Source organism: Ambystoma mexicanum, chromosome 5q, assembly GCF_040938575.1.
Source record: "Ambystoma mexicanum isolate Mex_15411 chromosome 5q, UKY_AmexF1_1, whole genome shotgun sequence".
Lineage (NCBI taxonomy): Eukaryota > Metazoa > Chordata > Amphibia > Caudata > Ambystomatidae > Ambystoma > Ambystoma mexicanum.
Window position 1 is genome coordinate 999,540,424 of NC_090933.1, and position 18,936 is coordinate 999,559,359.

Sequence of the window (18,936 nt, forward strand, 5' to 3'; positions counted from 1 at the left end):
GCCCCTGCACTGCTGGGGGGTGGGGGTGGTGGGAGACATGGGTGGGGGCCTGGTGGAGGGTGCCCCTGGTGGCAGGGGGGTGGGGGTAATAGGGGACATGAGTGGGGGCCTGGTGGAGGGTGCCCCTGGATGCTGGGGGGCGGGGGTGGTGGGAGACATGGGTGGGGGCCTGGTGGAGGGTGCCCCTGCACTGCTGGGTGGTGGGGGTGGTGGGAGACATGAGTGGGGGCCTGGTGGAGGGTGCCACTGGTGGCGGGGGGGTGGGGGTGATAGGGGACATGAGTGGGGGCCTGGTGGAGGGTGCCCCTGCACTGCTGGGGGGTGGGGGTGGTGGGAGACATGGATGGGGGCCTGGTGGAGGGTGCCCCTGGTGGCAGGGGGGTGGGGGTGATAGGGGACATGAGTGGGGGCATGGTGGAGGCTGCCACTGCACTGCTGGGGGGTGGGGGTGGTGGGAGACATGGATGGGGGCCTGGTGGAGGGTGCCCCTGGTGGCAGGGGGGTGGGGGTGATAGGGGACATGAGTGGGGGCCTGGTGGAGGGTGCCCCTGGATGCTGGGGGGCGGGGGTGGTGGGAGACATGGGTGGGGGCCTGGTGGAGGGTGCCCCTGCACTGCTGGGGGGTGGGGGTGGTGGGAGACATGGATGGGGGCCTGGTGGAGGGTGCCCCTGGTGGCGGGGGGTGGGGGTGATAGGGGACATGAGTGGGGGCCTGGTGGAGGCTGCCCCTGCACTGCTGGGGGGTGGGGGTGGTGGGAGACATGGATTGGGGCCTGGTGGAGGGTGCCCCTGCTGGCGGGGGGGTGGGGGTGATAGGGGACATGAGTGGGGGCCTGGTGGAGGCTGCCCCTGCACTGCTGGGGGGTGGGGGTGGTGGGAGACATGAGTGGGGGCCTGGTGGAGGGTGCCCCTGCTGGCGGGGGGGTGGGGGTGATAGGGGACATGAGTGGGGGCCTGGTGGAGGGTGCCCCTGGTGGCTGGGGGGTGGGGGTGGTAGGAGACATGGGTGGGGGCCTGGTGGAGGGTGCCCCTGGATGCTGGGGGGTGGGGGTGATAGGGGACATGAGTGGGGGCCTGGTGGAGGGTGCCCCTGCACTGCTGGGGGGTGGGGGTGGTGGGAGACATGGATGGGGGCCTGGTGGAGGGTGCCCCTGGTGGCAGGGGGGTGGGGGTGATAGGAGACATGAGTGGGGGCGTGGTGGAGGCTGCCCCTGTACTGCTGGGGGGTGGGGTTGGTGGGAGACATGAGTGGGGGCCTGGTGGAGGGTGCCCCTGGTGGCTGGGGGTTGGGGGTGGTGGGAGACATGGGTGGGGGCCTGGTGGAGGGTGCCCCTGGATGCTGGGGGGTGGGGGTGGTGGGAGACATGGATGGGGGCCTGGTGGAGGGTGCCCCTGGTGGCGGGGGGGTGGGGGTGATAGGGGACATGAGTGGGGTCCTGGTGGAGGGTGCCCCTGCACTGCTGGGGGTGGGGATGATAAGGGACATGGGTGGGGGCCTGGTGGAGGGTGCCCCTGCACTGCTGGGGGGTGGGGGTGGTGGGAGACATGGATGGGGGCCTGGTGGAGGGTGCCCCTGGTGGCTGGGGGGTGGGGGTGGTGGGAGACATGGATGGGGGCCTTGTGAAGGGTGCCCCTGGTGGCGGGGGGGTGGGTGTGATAGGGGACATGAGTGGGGGCCTGGTGGAGGGTGCCCCTGCACTGCTGGGGGGTGGGGGTGGTGGGAGACATGGATGGGGGCCTGGTGGAGGGTGCCCCTGGTGGCGGGGGGGTGGGGGTGGTGGGAGACATGGATGGGGGCCTTGTGAAGGGTGCCCCTGGTGGCGGGGGGGGGGTGGGGGTGATAGGGGACATGAGTAGGGGCCTGGTGGAGGGTGCCCCTGCACTGCTGGGGGGTGGGGGTGGTGGGAGACATGGATGGGGGCCTGGTGGAGGGTGCCCCTGGTGGCGGGGCGGTGGGGGTGATAGGGGACATGAGTGGGGGCCTGGTGGAGGGTGCCCCTGCACTGCTGGGGGGTGGGGGTGGTGGGAGACATGGATGGGGGCCTGGTGGAGGGTGCCCCTGGTGGCGGGGGGGTGGGGGTGATAGGGGACATGAGTGGGGTCCTGGTGGAGGTTGCCCCTGCACTGCTGGGGGGTGGGGTGGTGGGAGACATGAGTGGGGGCCTGGTGAGGGTGCCCCTGGTGGCTGGGGGGTGGGGGTGGTGGGAGACATGGGTGGGGGCCTGGTGGAGGGTGCTCCTGGATGTTGGGGGGTGGGGGTGGTGGGAGACATGAGTGGGGGCCTGGTGGAGGGTGCCCCTGGTGGCTGGGGGGTGGGGGTGGTGGGAGACATGGGTGGGAGCCTGGTGGAGGGTGCCCCTGGATGCTGGGGGGTGGGGGTGGTGGGAGACATGGGTGGGGGCCTGGTGGAGGGTGCCCCTGGATGCTGGGGGGTGGTGGTGGTGGGAGACATGAGTGGGGGCCTGGTGGAGGGTGCCCCTGGTGGCTGGGTTTGGGGGTGGTGGGAGACATGGGTGGGGGCCTGGTGGAGGGTGCCCCTGGATGCTGGGGGGTGGGGGTGGTGGGAGACATGAGTGGGGGCCTGGTGGAGGCTGCCCCTGCTCTGCTGGGGGTGGGGGTGTTGGGAGACATGGGTGGGGGCCTGGTGGAGGCTGCCCCTGCACTGCTGGGGGGTGGGGGTGCAGGGGGACATGAGCAGGTGTGCAGGGTAGTCCCCTGTTTTGTGGGCTGCCTGCAGGGGCCGTGGAGGGTGTACAGGGAACACCTGTGAGGACCCACCCAGCCTAATTGCGTGTGATAATTCCCGCACACCCCTGTAATACACGTACCTGGCCAAATCGCATGTGAGAATTCCCGCGCACCCCTGTAATACACGTACCCAGCCGAATCGCGTGTAGAACTTCCCGTGTACCCCTGTAATACACGTACCCAGCCAAATTGCGTGCGATAATTCCCACGTACCCCTGTAATACACGTACCCTGGCCAATCGCGTGTAGAACTTCCCACGCACCCCTGTAATACACGCACCAAGCCAAATCGCGTGTGATAATTCCCGCGCACCCCTGTAATACACGTACCTGGCCAAATCGCATGTGAGAATTCCCGCGCACCCCTGTAATACACGTACCCAGCCGAATCGCGTGTAGAACTTCCCGTGTACCCCTGTAATACACATACCCAGCCAAATCGCATGTGATAATTCCTGCGTACCCCTGTGATACACGTGCCCTGGCTAATCGCGTGTAAAACTTCACGCGTACCCCTGTAATACACGTACCCTGGCCAATCGCGTGTATAACTTCACGCATACCCCTGATATGCACGTTACCCGCTTTGCGTTCCTTGTTTGGCAGCCCTGTAGACTGGTCCAGGGTTAGCGCAGCCCTTTGCGATGATTTAGCGATTTTGATGGCTTTTCCTTGCGCGAGGGCGTTCTTGGGGGCGTTACTGGCGCTGCTGCAGGGTCGCTGCGATACTCTGCGCCACGGCTGGTTTGGGAGCCTAAAATCCATGAATACGCTGTGCGCAGAAATCGGTTTTAGCGCACATGCCTTGCGCAGACAATCGCACGCGGACACTCTGCGCCAGCCGCTTGCGACACTTTTCTGCGAAATTCTATGAATTACCCTGAAGGTCTTTATCTGAACAGGGAGGTCTTAATTTTTTTTCGGAATGTGCTATAGAAGGTCACAAGGAGCTTGTTCCATGTGGTATGTGGTAGCTGCTATTGTGTGAAAAACAGAGCTGATGCCATTTGTTTTCTTGTATCTGTTGGTTTCTAGTTGGCCCATTTGCTTGGGACCTCAGGGTTCGCATTGGTACAGGGTCAGTTTAGCTTTGAGATATGCAGGGGCTGAGCCATAGACACAGCAATGCATCAGAGTGAGTGTTTTGAATTTTATTCTGTCCTCAATCATTAACCAGTTGAGATCCTGAACTTTAGGACCTGAACTTTAGCACTTAAAGAGGCCTCAAGGTGGATTCCTAATGTCTTCACTTTATTTGCGATTTTAAATTGTATGTAGTTTATCTGCCGGAATTTGTATTGTTGGCTAAGTTAAGCTCTGGTTTGGTTGGTCCCAAAGATCATTATTTCTGTTTTCTTGGCATTTAAACATAACCAGTTGTTTGTCATCCAAGTTTCAATGGTTTTGTATAATTCGCTAACCTTTGAACTGTCTTGAGCATAATCGCCACTCAGCTTGATGATCAGCTGCGTATCATGGGCCTTATTTGTAAACAATACGCTGATATTTTCAAGGATCAGCAGAGGTACCTGATATATAAATTGAAGAGGAGTGGCGATAAACTCACCCCCTGCAGCACCTCACAGCTTGTTATTTCTTCATAGGAGAAGCTGTCTCTCCAATGGACCTTAGATTTCCTATTTGTGTGGAAGGGCGTTAGCCAATCTATTGCTTCTGAGGAACAATTAGCTCCCTTCATAAGTGCTTGCTTAAGTTGTTTATGATCCTGCAAGTCAAATGCTGTACTGAGGTCAAGCAAAATAAGTAAGCCCGCATTGCCATCTTCAACAATGCTCCTCATGTCAGACTGGATATTGATCATGGCAGTCTCTGTGCTGTGAGCAGCGCGAAAACCTGACTGTTGGTTGTGTAGAATGTTATTAGCTTCTACATAGCCCTGGAGTTGTTTGGTGGCTACCTTATCTAGCACTTTAAATAAAAAATTGCAATTTGTGATAGGTCTTAGATTGCACAAGTCCCTCCGGTCTAATTTAGGTTTCTTAGCTAGCGGGGTGACTGTGACTGTGTTAATGTCTGTTGGGACATTACCCTCCCGAAAGGAGATATTCACCATTTTGTTGAGTAGTGGTGCAAAGATGATTAATTCTCGAGAACTAGTTTAGATGGCATTATGTTCTCAGCTTAAGCGGTAGGTTTCATTGATATATATATTTCTATCATATCTTCTATAGACATTTTATGGAATTTGAAAGGTTCTTGATTTCGTGCCAGTTCTACTTCTAAGTCTAGCTTTGTCTGATTAAAGATGAGTTTTTGGGCTTCTCTTAAGATAAATAGCAGTTTTGCTAAAATTCTTCCAAGTTTGTGTTCTGTGCTTGATTTTTAATGGATAATGACTAAGAATAAGTGTAGGAGCTGTGGTGCAAGGGTTCATTTTGAGCTTAAAAGTTCATAGATAAACAGAAAATGCAGTTCCAAACTGTCTGCCTAATAGAGACTTGTTTGTGAAGTGCAGACGCATTTGCGAACACGTCATCATGCCACGCTCGAGCCCGTGGTCACGTGATACTGCCCGAAAAGTCTGCAATGACTTTAGACGACCTCTAGTACTTTAGTACCTCTGACAACCGTCTTCTTGTTTTTCTCTCGATGCATGAGATATTTGCGGCTGTAGCTGAGGTTATGGGAAAATGAAACGCAGTAAAAAGCTATTCACGGGTAAAAAAAAAATACAAATGCCGTCAGGGTAGAGGTGGGGGGATGGCTAGAGGGCACTAAGTGAAATCTGGGAGTTGGAGAAGGTACAGGGACTGAGTTTGCAACACAAAGCTTTCGGCTATAGTCGCGAAAAGCCGACATCTCAGAGCAAACTGCGTCATAGAAGTAGGGTGTATTGTGGTGGGGAATGGAGAGGGCAGGGGTGGTGAGGAAGCCATTTGGTGATTGGCGAAGCTGGCACAGATTAGGGGGGTACTTGGTTAGATTCAGGGGAAGCAGGAACATTTTATTCAGCCGTTTTGCCGATATTTGCAGCTATATCCGAGCCTATAAAAGACTACAGATAGCAGAGAGTATGTGTAGTATGGTAAGCGTGGCTATATAGTTTGGGGAGTCAGTGTTTTAGAGTACTTTGTTTCGGTATAGTGACATCGGGGGTGAAAAATCACTGACCATGGCCAAGGGCCATGGTCAGTGTCCTGGTAGGTATTAGACAGTCTTTTTAATTGTGGATGCGTGTTTTCAGACTTTGAGCATGTGAGACTTTGGAGAAAGACAGAAGAAAATAGTTAAACTAAATTATTATAAAAAGGAGCAATTGTAGTCTAGTTTTAGATGCACCATACAATGGCCCTCATTACGACCCTGGCCGAAAGGGGTTTACGCCAGCGTAAACTTCGCCGACCCTTTCCACCTGAGTACGAGGTCCCTTAGCGCCATGGTGAGTTTAACGCCTGCTTTTTGCAGGCGTTAAAATCCATGGCGCTAAGGGACCTTGATGTTAATTACGCCACCGTAATTTACGGTGGCGTAATTAACGCCTTCCCCACTCCTATTATGCCCTATGGGGCAAGAATGGGAATGGGGAAGGGCAAAATTGGGGATTGGGGACTTACCGCCCCCCCAAGGTCGGAATGGGGCGGTAAGTCCGCCAACCACCATGGCGGAATTGCACCCTTAGCGCCATGGACCATGGTGCTAATTGCACCATGGTCCTCCGTCAAGGTTGTAATGAGGGCCAATGTATTTTAGATTGTGTATTCTCACTTATGGTATTGTAGTGTGTGGGTGTGCAATGTTTGACTATGTAGTTTACTGTTATGTATTGTTTTCATGATTGTTAGTTTTCAGTTTCTTTACATTCGTAAACGAGTAGTGTTGTTCTGTATTCATCATTGAAGTTTGATTGTAGTATACAACTTGAAGTCAGTCTCCCCTTTAACTGAGTTCTTGTTGCCACGGGTAAAATAAAAACAAGTTTTAGTTGATATTTATTGTATTTGTGCATTTATGTATGATGAGTAGTCCTTAAAAGTGTTTTGGGGTACACCGGATGTAGAACTTTAGCACATCAACATTACTGTTTTGATGTTATGAAGGAACACTTCATTTCCTTCATCGGTTAGGTGTACTCCGTCATGTCTATAGAAATTGCCATGTAGAACTGTATGTTGATGTTTGCAATCCATAATTGGTTTTGGTCTGCCACGAATACTGAAACTGCTTTATTAACATTTCTCCAGGATTTCTCAATTTTACCATTAAATCTGGTGATCCATCTCCATTTCTGCCTCTGAGTGAGATGGGAAACGATAAAGATGGTGGGAGGAAATAGTTCAATTAGTTTGCCCATGTCTTGTTTCATTATTAAAGTAAGGGCCACCCCTTGTACATTTCCCAAATCATTGCCTCACCAATGAATAGTATGACATATGGGTGACCTGTAATTCTCAGGCTTAACAATTTTGGAAATTCCTGGAACCAACACATTTCCCGCAATCCAAACCATTTAATTGTTAAATCTCTAAAACCTAGGTCCATGTTAATATTTAGTTTCTAACAAAAAGCCAGCAACCAAAACAGCCAACTGTCTCCAATCAGTCACACCGTTTTCAAACCAGCCATGATATCTGCAGTATTTCTCTGTTTCTAGTAGTTTGTATGAGCAGGGTATGTATGATGTGTGTGTGTTGTACTTTCTAATTGGTCGATGGTGCTATTTTTTGTATTTGCAGTTGTCCAACAGCCGCCCAGTGTGCAGCATTGCTAATTGCAGGTAGATCCTCACACACACCTCCCCATTGTAGACCCGGCTATATTTGACAAGTGACACGTCATGGGTTTGTGGATGTGTGGTCGCAGCTATCCACAATCTTGGGTGGGGTGGCATCTTATATGCATTGAGTGTTTTGGGGGATTGTAGTGAAGGAGGACCATGAGGAGTGGCGGTGGTGCTGGTAGGCATGTTGGATACCGTTTTTGGAGTTTGGTGGCGTGGAAATGCAATTTTCGCAGTTTTTGCAAATAGTCACAGTTACCAGCAGAAATCAAGGTGGTAGAGCCGTGTCTGTAAAAAAGCACATGCATATGCACATCAATACTATCCTGTGTTTCATTTGTTATGGCTGGAGCCATGCATGTATTTAATGCTGCGTCAATAAATATATATTTTCTGTACTATAATCATATGTTCATGTGGATGATATAGGTTAACATTTTATTTGTGTGTCTTATTTTATGTTTTTAGTAGTTTACTTATTTAATTTGAAGATTTGAAGGCCAATTTAGTTTGATTTGGGACTTGCACGAAAATGTGCGTCTAGTCGTGTGTACAAATCAGGATCTGTAGCCGCATCGAATAGCAGCTTACTCGCTTGGACTGATTTCATTTTAATTAACCTTACTGCACTGCATTTGTAAGGTGGTTCTCCCTGTAAAAGAAAGGGCAGACCTGATCCACAGCAGCACAGTATCGATAAACATTTGCGCATTTGGGCAAGGGCTTTGGCAAAGGGCTGATATTGCTGATCGTTCTGCTCATGTTCTGTAGACTTCCTCATTTTTTTCCAGCGTTTCTGAATCTGTGAAATCATTGGAAATTGCATTCACATGCTCCCTGTGACCCCTACTTCCTCTCCCAGAATATCATATAATCTACTGCCCACGCGCTTTCGCGAAGCGCATTTGGGCAAGAGCTTTGGCGAAGTCTGATATGGCTGATCGTGCTGCTCGTGTGTTGAAGACTTTATTTTGTTCCATCGTTTCTGCATCTGTGAAATCATTGGACATTGCATTCACGGTAAAGCTGCAGTCTGGGCGCTGTGAAAGAGACATTTCAAACAGTCTGTTACAACTGTTCCAGCAAGAGTTACAACTGTGTTTACTTTATTTCCCTAGTGCTCCACGTGGCCCCTCCTTCCACTCCCAGAAGCCCATGTCATCTACTGCACACGCGCTTTTGCGCGTGCGCATTTGTGCAAGGGCTTTGGCTAAGAGCTGATATGGCTGATAGAGCTGGAGGGCGAAGAGGGGAAGCCCCTTATGATACTGCTAAAATCGTTTATTTGATTATGGGGGTCATTCCGAGTTGGGCGGTAAGGGATACCGTGCACCGGTAAGGAGACCGGTGCCGGTAATCCCTTACTGCCCAATTCCGAGGTCCCTTAGCGGGAACCATAAAGGACGTGTGGTCTGACCACACATCCTTTATGGGTCCAGCTAAGGGACCAGGGTGCTAATAACAGGACTGCTATTCGCGTGCCCTTTATTAGCGCCTTGCCCATTCCCATTGAGCCCTATAGGGGCTCAAATGGGAATGGGGAATATTGCAAAAATCTGATCCTTTGAAAGCATAGGATCATCATTTCCACTTCCTGTAAGTGTTTCATCTACGTATACATACTCTTTCAAATGTATCATATTTATCATTTGCATTGTAGAAACTAAACTTTCTACACTTACATTCAAGAGTATTTTGTTTTAAAACTGCAAGAGAAATACTTGGTGTTTTGCACTCATACAGTTTAACTAGAAGGTATCTCATTTTAGTATGATGTGCAGTCAGCATCTGTATATGATGAAACTGACTCTTACATCTACTTTTATCAAGACAAGCTAGAGAATGACCCAAAAGTCCTGTTTTTTTAATGAACTTCACAGTAATATATTCTTTGTATCTTCTTGATCTCTCTTTGAACACTTGCAAAAATCGAATTAAATCTTTACAAGAAAATGTATCAATATTGTATTGTCCATACCTCACAATCCTTCTTTCATTTCAATTTTGAGTGACCTTCAGTTTCCATTTCTGTGTTATTACACTTTAAGATTTCTTCTTATTAGAAATCACACCATTTCAGACTTCATAGCTACATACACTCTCATCAATATCTGGTGGAACATTCTTTCCTTGAATGTAACTCTCCTCATTAAAACATCTTTCAGTACGAGAAGTGCGTTTGCACTCTCCATCAAAGATGTCACAAAATGTGTCACGTGTAAGCACATAAAATGTTTGTATATTTATAGTCACCTTAAGCAATGTCTTAAGTTTATGTAATATGAAAATTAAAAATGTTCTTTTCATATCAAAAACGTTAATAATGATTACTTCTACTTTTTTCTTTTGCAAAAAAAACGTGTTTTCTTTTTTTACTTTCAATAAAAAACATTATCGGTTGCTGCAAAACTTTGTGTTGGCATATCTCTTACATCAGCTTCAACATTTTTAAAACAATTGTCAGCACTAGAAATTGTTGCAGTATCTACAGGATTTGTATCTACAGGTTTTAAAAATAAGACGTTTTTTGAAAATGATACTGTTTAACTCTACTTCCCTGCAGACAACCCTTTCTTATAGCTTGTTGTTGTTTTTTTTCTTGATGGCATCTTACAAAAAAGCTGTATAAAAAATATGAAATGGTGAAGTTCATGCACTGTGTTTCTTTATATTTTCTATATATGTTACGTTTCACGCCCAAGCTAACAGATGGATATGGATTTTAATGGCCTGCCAACCCAGGATTTGTAAGGCCAAGCGAAACAAGACACTCGAATCTGCAGAACAGAAAAGCCTGTGTCTGCCCGTCATCCCAAGTGTAATAGTTATTCGCATCCAGGGAAATTTCCTGGGTGCAGATAATTTTTTTTTTTGTATTGCTAACAAGATATATACTAAAGTGAGTACACATCCCACCAGAAAAAAATATACCACCACGATGTAAATCAAAAAGATACTGGTTCCCTTTTCAGATGACAGCAAACGTACAAAAAAAAGGTTCCAAATTGCCACCATAATTAAAAATGGAACCTTTAAAATAGAATTATTACTACTCAACAAAAGACATTAGCATGTCCAACCTCCCTCCACTACCCATCCCCACTATCACTACAGTTTGAATGGCTAAGTCCCCAAGCAGCACCATAAAACGCCTCGCAAACCTCTACTCAACATCTATACGACAACTCCAAGTACAAAGCATTAAGTATATTAGTATTCACATAACTAGGCCCTACCACACCCTTGCTTTCCCAGCACCCATTTAATTGCTCCTCCTTAGCCATCCTCAACAAAAAGCATGAACAATTCACTACGTCTCCTAATTCCACCCATCTCAGCATAATAACACAATGATCTAATGCACTATCCTGCCTTTCCCCTATAAACTAATAACTACTACTGCTAATCAACAAAAAGATATCAGCATGTATGACCTTCCTTCACTGTCGATCCCCACTCTGCTAAAGTTTCAATGGCCATATGCCCTAACCAGCCACATAAAACCTCATCAATAATACTGTTTCCCTCAACCCACTATGCACCCCCATTAATTTGACCTTGTAATGAGGCGGTAGAGGGTTAACGGTGCCGGCAGCTCTACTGGCGCTGTTAACCCTCTACCGCCTGGGTCGTAATGACTCCCTCAATCAGAAATTGGTAAGCTTTGGTATTAAGATGCTTCACATAGAGAGTGTGGTAGCTATGAATCTGCTAAATCGGTTATCTAGTTTGCTTCTGTATGGACATAGCGTTAATGTAGTTTGGTTAAGTCTTGGACCAGCCAGTACTAGAAACAGTACAGAGATTTTGAAAACCAACTTGATTGATACATATTATTATTTTTTATTTTTTTATTTTGGTTGGTTCAAAAATTGAACCTTTCAAAACTTTACATCAAACCTTGTTACATCATTTCTATTTCCATTTCTTAAAATTAACTTATTAAAATGCGAAAGAAATAAGTGAGATAGAATCAACTTAAAACAGAAAAACAAAACCCACAAAAGAAGCTAGACTGTTAATTTGGTGTTGGTAAATGCCAAGCTTGAGACTGATCCATTGGATTTAGTGAAGCTGTAACTTTCCCAAAATATTGTTTGCGTTTACCAGCAAGATTAGGGCAAGATTTCAAGCAATGTCATAGGGTTTCTTTTTGTAATTTATCACCACAACATCGACAATAATTTAGTCGCCTTCTAGCTAATACATCCCGGGTATGTCATAAATTGAGCCTAAAGTACAGATATTGCTTACGTACATACAGAGATCGACATTGATAGAGATAGTCGGCTAATATCCCGACTTTTTTGTGTCCAAATAGGTAGAAGTCAAAAGTCCTTGTAGGTAGCACATTTGCCTAAGGTGATGATCCAATCGTGTTGAGATAATTTAATTTTGGCTCGAGTGGGATTATGTATTAGAGTTTCGAAAGGTATTGCAGCATCTGCAAGTATGTTCAGTGTGCTTTGATCCCATACACCTGGGAGAGTGTCTTGCTGATAGAAAATAATGTGCCAATACTCCCAAGACATTTGCCGACAACAAACCTAGCAAGCATTTTCTCGACATTGCACACATTTTCCATTGCACTTGTGAATATAAAGAGGGTAGCCCTAACTTGAATCGAATTACTGGTAAAGGGGTGCTATTTCAAAGGAGTAGAATCTGTTTGCAAAATGTGGATTCAAGCATGTCCCAAAATGTGCGATTATTTGGTAAGCAGGCTTCTGAGCCGTATGTGAGCACTGGAATTGCTTTTTATTTTTATAATGTGATTATATGAGTATTTCGCAAATTTATATGTCAGTACTTTAGCTTGTAATATCAAGGCTTGTAATTTGCATTTTGTATTCACCTCATGTGCGTGATCTTTCAACATATTCGTTACAGTGACACCTAAATACTTGTACGACAATACTCTCTCAAGATTCACTTTTTTTTAAATTTGGTTTAGTTACATGTAGTAACTTTTCAAATATTTACAACATTAATCTCAATAGTCACATTAGTCACAATGTCGCATAAAACTAATCAAAATCACTTATTACACTTTAAGAAAAAAAAGGAGGAACAAATTAAAAAACCTAACAAAACACAAAAAAACTGAAAACACAGTACATATTCGCACAATACATTTAAAACTAAGGGAATTTTATACAAATAATAAAACCAATGAACTACGCTTTCATTAACCCTCCCACATACACAGACGGACGAGGGAGCTCCGCTATCCAGACTAGGATTGATCGATTACAATTTGATTGAATAGTCGTCCCTCATATAGAGTTTGGTTCAATTACAATCAGTCTTGGTAACACCATTTGCAGGAACGACACTACTGCTATTTGGGCCCATGCTCGGTTATTTGAAAAGATTAAGTGCCATATTTCATCGCTGTTCATATCATTATGCAGTTGAATCACCCTACCAAAGCACCTTAATCTAGGCTCCCTTAGCGCTATACATTCAACCACGAGATGTTGTAATGTTTCACTTTTTGAGGGAGCCTACAATACCTGCAGTAGGTTTGTTCAACCAACAAGATTTTCCTTCTACACAGTATTTCCCGTGTAGGCCAGATGTTCAATCTAAATCTCAGGAAGTCCTTACTAATCGTGGAGGAGGGACATTTCAGCAAGTAGGATTCCATAATTCCCATTTTTTTTAGTACCAAAGTTCAAATAGTTAAAATCTCGATATTTGACATATCTTTCTTCATTCAAAGCCCAATCGCCCAAATAGATCTTTGCTTCGGCACAATCAGGGTTTGATAACAATAGATCAATGGTTACATCACAATCACCCAGCTTATCCATCACATGATTCCTCCAAGCTCTAGCAAAAGCGCATTCTGATTTAATTAGATAGAAAGCAGTGGCTGCTAAAATAGTTGCACTTTTTAAACCCAATAGGCATTTACGGTAAAACGCACATTGTTTCCACAAAACAGCAGCATACAAGAACAGTAATCTAAATTCATGGCGAATAATTGCCATAGGCACACTAGGGGGGAGACACAATAGCTGTTTCCAGTACATTGATTTTAAACAATCCCAATACTCTTGTTTTTGAGGGAGGATTCCTTCTACCCCATATGTGACTATGGGACTACTTTCATTTTACAGAATAATACCGCATGTTGCACATAAAATTTGCCATATTTCTTGATTAATATCCGAGATTGGGAAATTAAGTGCCCCATTTTGCTCCTGGCTGATACCTCTTGATCTCTCAATCCCTTTGCTGCTCAATGAACACCCCTAAATATTTATACTGGGTCACACTTGTCAATTGAATTTCTTGGAGCGACCACGTGGGGGTCTTGCCCTTGACTACAGAGGGGGTACACCTTATTATTTGTGATTTCTCAGTATTGATAACTAAGTTGTTTAACTGTACATACTCTCCCAATCGCTGCAGCATTCGTTGGAGGCCTTGCAGTGTCTGCAAGAGTAGGACAAGGTCGTCTGCGTATAGGAGGTAAGGAATTTTCTAATCCCCGAGTTTCGGGGCATCTCCATTACAACTTTAGAAATCATTACCTAAGTCTATGATGAAGAAATTAAACAGCAAGGCTGCCAATGTACACCCCTGCTTTAATCCTCTTTAAGTCACAATTTTTGGGGATAACTTCCCATCAAGACTTATGCATACTCCCATTGATGTATTTGTATGGAAAAGCATTATTATGAGATCAGTGAGTGCGGGCTACCATACAGTATACGTTTCTTGTATAACCGTGTTCTATCCACTGAGTCAAAGGCCACTTTGAAGTCAATAAACCCCATGTACAGGGGGCGACTTCGTTCGACTTGCTGGGCTTTAATCATTTTCAGTGATTTGATGTTCGGGATAGTCCCAAGACCCTTAATGAATCCTGACTGCAGTGGATGTGTCAGGTTCTTGCTTCTTACCCAAGATTGTAATTTGTCCAAGATCAGACGACAATAAAGTTTCCCGGGGACATCTACCAGCGAGATGGGTCTATAGCTGTTGGGTTCCCTCTGTCTCCTTTTATATAAATAGGGATTGTTATTGCTTCCGTCCAAAGCTTGGGTAGGGTCTGTTACACATTGACTAGCAAAAAGATTTGGAACAGGATTGAGGCCCAGAGATCAGGATATTTTTTGAGACCATAGTTAGATAGCCCATCTGGGCCTTTTGCCTTAGAGTTACTTGCTGTGATGATCAAATGGTGTATATCAGCTAAATCAAACTCTAAATGAAAAGCTATCAGGAATTTCAGTTGTTCACTTACGGGAATAATTGGGGCATAAAGCTTAATAAAATATTCAACCCAAGTATGCACATGGACTGCTGATGTTTGGAGAGTCAATTGTGGTGCCACTGCCACTTGGTTTATCACAGACCGCATTTTAGAAATATTTTTACTAGCTAAGGTTTCTAGCATAGTCGCACTATCCACTTGGAACAGTGTCGCCCGATGGCCTTTGGACCAGTTTCGATACCTGGTTTCTAACCTACTGGCCAATTGCTTTCTCTCTTCTTCGGGTCTGCTGCTTATGCCTCTCAGGTCTACACGTAGTCGTTTTTTTCTCTTTGATCGCCATATCGAATATATGGAGATGGCACTTAGTGGCCTTTGTTTCAAACTTAGGTTGGTGAAAGACTTGAAATAGATCAGAATATATACACCTCACCTCGTTCAGCAGGTTATTCTTGTTGGATACGCCCAACCTTAGAAATCTTTCCAACTAAATAACTTCACTCTCAGTCCTTAATAGTCGATTCCCACTAGCATTCACTACAAATGAGCCTTTCACCCTAGGAAGGGCAGGTCAATTTCTGATTACCCCCATCTCCCACTAAGCCATGAGCATATTATCATCACTTGCTCTAGATTCGATTACCTCGAAATTTGACATACTGGGCCACAATACCTGATTCATGTATATATAGTAAATAGTTGACTTACTTTCGCCCTTATGCCATGTCGTCATTGGTGGAATATCGGAGTCAAAGGCTCCATTAAGCATGATCAAGCCCCTGGCCAGCACCAATGCGGTCCATTTTTGATATCTTGACTTTTTTCGATTCTCAGATTCCACTAAGCAATTTAGATTCAGGTCCCCTGCCACCACTACTGCACTGACAGTATGATCTTCCACTACCAGATCTAAAAGGCCATTTATTTGATAAAGAAAAGTATCATCCGGCATGGCAATAGGGTTCCAGTAGACATTTAGTATAGCATAGCTGACATTCCCCATCATAACTTTAACCATCAGCATATATTTGTTGGGTGCTGCCCAAAATACTGAGGACAACCCTTCTTTCATTTTAACTTCAGTTAGAACACCTGAGATGGGACGAACAGCTGGAGGCTTCAGAGCTGGATTTAAATATATTTCATGGTCGTTCCAATACTCTCTCAAGATTCACTTTTCCAAGATTCCACTGATATAGGTTAATCCTAGTGTTTATGTTGTTTTTGCATACTAGAATTTGATGTTTTGCTGTGTTTATTACAAGGTTGTTTTTAAGACCACACTTGTTTAGACTATTTAACAGATTCTGTAATCCAATTGGAGTTTGAGACAGGAGAACTAAATCGTCTGCGTATAAAAGATAAAATATTTGTTGCCAGCCTAATTTTGGTGCATCACTTTTTCTAGAAATGCATTTCTTACATCTAGGATGAACATATTGAAAAATGTGGAAAAATGTGGAGGCTAAAATTCAACCTTGCTTAAGTCCTCTCTGTGTCGGATGCTGGCTCAAAGGGTCCCATCGAGAGTTAGCCTGACCTGCATGGTGGTATTTGTATGCAAGAGCATAATTAAGGCTAATAAGGATGGAGGGCAGTTGTAATTGCTTAATTTCCGATATAATAATACCCTATCAATTGAGTCAAACACAACCCTAAATTCAACGAATGCGATGTATATGGATTGATTCCGCGCAGCATATTTGGATTTTATCATGTTGAGAACCATAATGTTAGGTGTCGTTCCCATACCCGACATGAAGCCCGATTGGAAAGGATCTATTAATTGCATGTTAATTGCCCATCGGTTAAGTTCTTTTAATAAGATTCGAGAGAATATTTTCCCTTGAGTGTCTAATAGCGCAATCGGCCTGTAGCTATTTGGTATGAGCTGATCTCCCTTTTTATAGATGGGCAATTTTAAAGAGTGTCTCCACGTAGAGGGAATTGTTTGGGAGTGATTTATCAAAGTGAATATATTGAAGAGGATCTTTGCCCAGAGAGCAGGATGTTGTTTGAATAAGAAATTCGATAGGCCATCTGGACCACAGGCTCTCGAATGACTAATAGATGTAATTCATAGTGATATGTCCTGGAGGTCAAATGAAAAATGGAATCTTTTTGGGGGTGTCAAGGAATCCAAAATCGGACAACCTGCTGGTGTTGCCTTTAAATCCGTAAAATGTTTTATCCATTTGCCTTCAGTGACACAATTTGCTTGAATCATTTCTTGATTACCTTGGGACGTGTGATTCAATATGGCCCAGGTCGTTGCTATGTTTTTGGATTGCAATATGTTTAACATGTTTGCACCATCCTTTTGATAAAGTGTGGCTCGTCTTCCTCATAGCCTATTTTTATATTGGGTTTTAATTCGAGCAAGCAAAGCACTTCTGATTTCTCTGGGATGATTTAAAGTTTCTCATTTGTCGGCTCTAAATTTAGATTTTCTAGCTTGAACAGATTCAAGTACAGATTTATTATCGCATATACACAAGATTGACAGCCCGATTCATGGAATTAATGTGCGCTGAAGATTCCCTCGCAAGCGTGCGGAACCGTGCGAATCGCAGTGCAAGTGCGAAAATCGCAGCAAAACCCACGCACATCGATTCATGGAAGTCCGTGCGCGAGTAAAATGTGGGATGTGCGCTGAAAATCTGCATGGCGCATGCCGGCGCACACGTCATCTAACGACGTGCGCTACGGCCACAGCGAAAGCGCACATAGCGCGGCGCACAAAACAAAAGTAGGCGTAACACGGGGCGTGACAGGCAGAATGGGGAACAAAGCGTGAAAATGTGGGCATCACGGGAGAAGTACAGGAGGCAAGTGCGCGGAACGGCCACACGCTCGCCTACAACACGTATTTATGGAATCGAATAGGGCAAACCAGTGCACTGGTGAAGACGCGCACAGGCCTAAACACGTACACCACACGAAGGCAGGCGGTAGTGTCCCTGCGCATGAAAAAAATGTGCGCCAAAATGTGCGCTAACAAAAAGCACGTATATACAGCTCTGATGATTGTCCCGTACTGTGGCCCTCTAGGACAAATGACGTGCAAAGGGGTACGCGACAAACACAAACACCCGCTGTGTCAAAAATAGCATGTGCGTGTATTTCGGGGGTGCGTGGGAAGTTTCACACGCGATTGGCCTTGGGCGAGCGGGGTGCATGTAAATCTGGGGTTGTGGGAAGTTTCACACGCGATAGGCCCTGTGCGATTGGGGTGCGTGTATTCCTAGGGTTCGCTTGAAGTTTCACACGCGATTGGCCTGGGTACGTGTAAATCTGGGGTGCGCGGGAAGTTTCACACGCGATTGGCCTTGGGCGAGCGGGGTACGTGTATTTTGGGGGTGCGCAGGAAGTTTCACACGTGACAGGCCCTGTGCAAGTGGGGTACGTGTATATCTGGGGTGCAGGGGAGTCCTACATGTGTATTGGCAGTGTTGATCCTCCCAGGTGTTCCCTCTACACCCTCCACGGCCTCTGCAGGCAGCCCACAACAAAAGGGACTAGTCTGCACCCCTGGTCATGTCCCGCAGGCAGCCCATCCACCATGGGCATGCCCCCCAGCCAAGCCACATGTCACCTTGCACTACTGATCACCAATGCATGACCCCCTCCACCCCCACCCTCCAGCAGTGCAGTGCATCTGCCAGCAGCCCCACACTCATGTCCCCTTGCACCCCCACCCCCCAGCAGTGCAGGGCACCTGCCAGCAGGCCCCCTTTCATGTCCCACTCATGTCCCCTTGCACCCCCACACCCCAGCAGTGCAGGGCACCTGCCAGCAGGCCCCCACTCATGTCCCCTTGCACCCCCAGCAGTACAGGGCACCTGCCAGCAGGCCGCCACTCATGTCCCATTGCACCCCCACCCCCCAGCAGTGCAGGGCACCTGCCTACAGGCCCCCACTCATGTCCCCTTGCACCCCCACCACCCAGCAGTGCAGGGCACCTGCCAACAGGCCCCCACTCATGTCCCATTGCACGCCCACCCCCAGCACTGAGGGGCACCTGCCTGCAGGCCCCCACTCATGTCCCCTTGCACCCCCACCCACCAGCAGTGCAGGGCACCTGCCAACAGGCCCCCACTCATGTCCCACTCATGTCCCATTGCACCCCTACCCCCCAGCAGTGCAGGGAACCTGCCAAAAGGCCCCCACTCATTTCCCATTGCACCCCCACCCCCCAGCACTGAGGGGCACCTGCCAGCAG